The sequence below is a fragment of the Poeciliopsis prolifica genome, unplaced genomic scaffold (genome assembly GCF_027474105.1).
Source record: "Poeciliopsis prolifica strain line A6 unplaced genomic scaffold, Auburn_PproV2 SCAFFOLD072, whole genome shotgun sequence".
NCBI classification, from domain to species: domain Eukaryota; kingdom Metazoa; phylum Chordata; class Actinopteri; order Cyprinodontiformes; family Poeciliidae; genus Poeciliopsis; species Poeciliopsis prolifica.
Window position 1 is genome coordinate 301,796 of NW_026562447.1, and position 4,830 is coordinate 306,625.

The following is a 4,830-nucleotide window of genomic DNA, read 5'->3' on the forward strand; positions in this document are numbered from 1 at the left end:
GGGAGGATGGAGCCAAATACCGTAACGCCGCTAATCTGTGCGCACAGCCTGCCCAGAGGATAAAATTTAGCCTGCACTTTTTTTTGTTACAGTTATAATATTTGACAAAATTTCGGTAACACTGAATTTAAAACGCTATGTTTTTTAAAATTTATTTTTTAAAGAAGATATAGATCAAATGTTGCGTATCAAATAAAGACAAAAATAGCACTAATTAGTTTTTTGTTTTTAATATTTATAAAAAAGGGTAATTTTCTATTTTAGTAGCTAAAGCGGGGTAAAGTTTAAATTTCATTTGATAAAGAAATAACACAAACTTTGCGGGACAAACACCACAAAGAGCGTTTGACTCCGCCCACATCCAAATTACAATACTCCCTCTGCTGGCAGAGGTCGGGTATTACACACAAAAGATAGACATTCCCCCTAACCCCCTCTTTGCATAAATGAGGTCATAAACGCCTTGGAGCTTCAAACTTATTATTTATACTCCGGTGCTTGAAAAAAGTAAGGTGGGGTTAAATAGATAATAAAAGACAGTAATAAAAAATAAAAGCAAACAGTGTTGATGGTCCTATTACATGGGGCGACGTTTACTCTTTCCTCTTTTTTTGCCAGATAAATGCATCTGGAAAAGAACATGTGGACAAAGATAAGTACTTTTATTTAAGTCTTTTTTTAAAGTAAACAAGATTATCAAATAGTAAGCTTTATGTTGAAAATACTCAACCCTGAGCCTCCTTAAACGATTGGAGGCATCAGTGCAAGTTAAAACATGGTGATTTTAGGTATTTATTTTCAACATAAAACGAAAACTATTTAAAATGTTGTGCAACTGCTGTTCTGCCTTATAAAAATGAAAAACAGTTTATAGTTTAAATCTTAAATCTACACAATAACAGCAGCAAAGCCGATTTGCAACAAGGAGATCCTTTATGAATATGCACATGCATAAGGGCAATAGAAAACTTCAAGGTACAACTGATAGATATGTTATATTTGTTTTTATATATGATGCTTGTGTATCCTTTGCCCCCATTCTAATGGGGGCAACTCCCCATTAAACCAGCAAATCATTGGCTAACAGAAAACTGACATTTTCTTCCAAACTGCAGATTGCCCACATATGGTAACAATGACCATTTCATGACTCATTTGCAATAATTTAAAAAAAAAAAAGAGCAGCAAAATCCTTCAAACTTTTCAAAATGTCTTTATTTTATAAATTCTTATTAATCTGGATTTGTCTTTTGGTGAAATGTCACTGAGACAACATCTTTGAGGTACATGCATTCCAATCTCCGCTCATTCTTTAGAATTTTTTATTCTTTTCTGGACATTAAATGGAGGTTCTCACCAGAAATGTGCTCAGCAAAAGCTGGAATGTAACCTCATGAAGGAATCCCGACCTTTGAGACTTTTATCTATAACCAGATTAGTGAACCAGAGGTTTCCTGTGCATGAGACAGAAAGGGTTCTTTGTGCCTTAAGAAGTCGGGTTTGAGTGTGAAGGCATAACGGGGTGAGCCGGGTGGGTCAAAGAGTGCAGAAGACTCCAGCCCAGTATCCAGACTAAAGGTCGAGAGTGGAAGCTAAATACAGACTGGAAACCAGAGCTTGTGTCTGAATTGCATGTTTTGCTCTATAAGTCTGGACTTGTTCAACAACATTCACCAGGCTCCAGTTTCCACACAGAGGACCCCATTTTGGAAGAATTTGTCTTCCTGTTTACGGATCTTAATGACAGATGTGTTAATAGTGGACCTGTGGTGGAAAATGATTAATACAGGAAAAATAAGCCCCAGAAGGAAACCAGTAAACCAGCATTTAATGACTGGCTAACAGTGTTTTACTCAGTACCTCCAAAGAGCCACATCACATTTAGATTCACTTCCAATCTGACTTTCTTATAACTTTTAGAGAGCTTTATTTACTCTCAATGTGTATTGGAAACAAGTAAAAAACAGCTAATGCTAAAATAATTTTATTTCAGTAACTTGATTCACTAAAAAACAAAAATTATGATAATACAATACACTATATTTCATTATACAATGTGTGATAAGACATTTAATGTCAAAACTGATTTCTACAAATAACCTGTTATGCTTCAAACATAAAAACTTTAAATCAGCCTTCGGTCTTAATTGCGTTGTGCAATCTTAAGTGCAACCAGAACTGCTGAGTTTCTAATTGTAAAGCGAAGGCATAATTACCTCAGCTTTTTTATTACAAACTCAATTTGCCATCTGGTGGTTCTGGTGAAGCACATCTTTAAGCCAATTTAAGTGCTGGACCTGGTGTGCCGTCTCATAAAATAAAGGCCTTTTATTTTACTCATTACCATCCACATTGCTTCTTTATCAGCATGTCAGAGAGAATTAAGTGACAAAAGGTTAAGAGTTCAGAGGTAGACACAGACCTAGTTTATAGTAATCACCTTCCTTCTCTATTTTTAGTAGTGACTCACAGAGAACCTGTGGGTGAGCCCCTGTCCCTTCAAGTCTTCTCGCTGTTAATGAGATTTACTCTTGGCACAAGTAGACAAGCTGAGCAGACAATGGCGACGTCTAGACGATCAACATCTATGGCACCAGAAATGGCTGCAATAAGAAGAGCAGAAGCCGAGCCAAAAGACTCATGACTGGTCAACATTACAGCAGTTTGTTTAATGGGGCACAGATTAGCATCAAGAATGCTGTTCTAAACACAAAGCCCTTCACACTCCCACTGAGAGTGGCTGCTCAATGGGAATCCATTCGCTATGTTGTTATCTTGTTAACAAGAACTCAGAATTGCAAAAAATCCAGAATTAATCTGGAAAACATCAGCTGGTGCTCCTCTAATTGGTTAATCTCAAGGTTAATTCAGAAACTGAACTGTGCAAAATTGAGAGAGAGAGAAAGTGTTTATTGTGTGTCACCAGGGACATCTGGTGGTGAATTTGAACAATTACAACATTTTGCGGTACGGTTGTCTTTTATTATGAACAGGTTTAAAATTTTAGTTGTTAATGCAATTTCAGGTGTTGATTATATTTTTCACTCATGTTTTTTTTTTTTTTTTTTGGAACCGAATCAAAACCAAGCACTGACTGCAACTATTCTGCAGTATATGGACAAACTTCTCAGTAGAACGACATTTCTGTGTTAAAAATCAATATTTGTATTGGTCTTTAGTCTTTTTATTGAATTACTGAAAAAAAGAAAACTTTATGATTGTCTGACTTAAGAATAAACCAACAAAAATAAAATAAAAAGGCAAAAATCAGTTAGTTGGTCTTTGATGGTAAACAAAAATTGAAGCAGAAACTTTATAATTTAACCTCTCAACACCAATCAGGACAATAGTTATTAACATGAGAGAAATCACATTTATTCAGTTTGTTTAGTTCAGAGTTACATACCTTGGACAAAACAACTCATTAAATGTTTCAGCTTCTGCTCCAGCAATTAAAATTAATAAAGTTGTGGTCTAATCTGCTTGTTGTTTTATAGGAGAAGGTTGTTACATATGCAGCTGCTCAACCAATGACACGTCAGAGCTGGACAGCAAGGTAAACCGATCTTAGTCAATTTTAACTCAAAAAGTTAAGCTCATAAAGATTCAATTAACTGTTCAATTAGTGAAATAATACATTTTCCTATCTAATCTACTGTTCTAGCAGTCTTTACTCCAGTTGGGATCAAATTCACTAATTATTAGTTGACCTGATTATAGATTCGACATGTTTAAGTTTCAGCAAAGTCAACAGAAAGCTACAAACAAATAACAGAGTTGGACTTTGAATTAAGGAAGAAGCAGACTGAACTAAACCTCCCTGCACTGATCCAACACAGCAGATGTAGAAGAAGAAGACAGACACGTTTCACAATGAGAGCCGTGATATTTCTGTGTCTCCTTGGATGGGCTGTGGCTGCTGAAGCCTTGACATTAAAATGCAAGGTAAAGAAAAACATTTTTGAAAATGTTGGAAGGGGTCAGAATGTAATGTGAAGAGTTTGTAAACTATCTATCCTCAGACTCACTTCAATTTAAATTCCCGAGTTGTTATAAGCTGCTGGGAAGGACTGACACTACAGCCATGTAGTATCATGGGATAATATTAATAATAATATCCTTTATTTAACCAGAAAAAAGAGATTTAGTCTCTTTTTCTTTCTTTTTGAGAGGATGTCTTCAAAAACAGATCACTTACAAAAACAATAAATTCTATCAATAAAATATTTTTCCAAGGACGTTTATTGTCTTTTCATGTCCAGGGTTGCAGCGCCGTCTCCCCTGAAACCACACGTCAACGAAGGGTACGTAAATAAACTATTTGCCATATTTAACATAGAAACTGAAATAGAATCATGAAGTTGTTCAAATCTGTATCTAACAATCTTCAACACTCTTGGCAAATCCACTTTAGAGCAACTGGAACCCTCTAAGCACGGATCTTAATACTGAAGTAAAAAATGATGACATCAAGGTAAGAAACTGTTACTGTTACGATTAATGGACATTTTTAATTCTAGTATAATTAACAGGACATCAAAATATTTTTGGACAAATATTTATAGAAAAATGAATTCATTCGTGCAATTTAGTAAATTTAAAACTGAACACTATGAAAAGTACAGCTTCAGGTATTCTGTGTTTTACCGCATATTCTGAGGGATAAATGTCATTTAAAATCTAGTTCTAATTTACTTCCATTTTCTACATTTTAACAATTAGAATAATTTAATATGTTTGCAAACTACAGAAAAATGATTTCCAATGATTATTTTTAATTAAATTTACAGCTTAACGCAACAGCCACAGCACCACTGAATGGGTCCAACT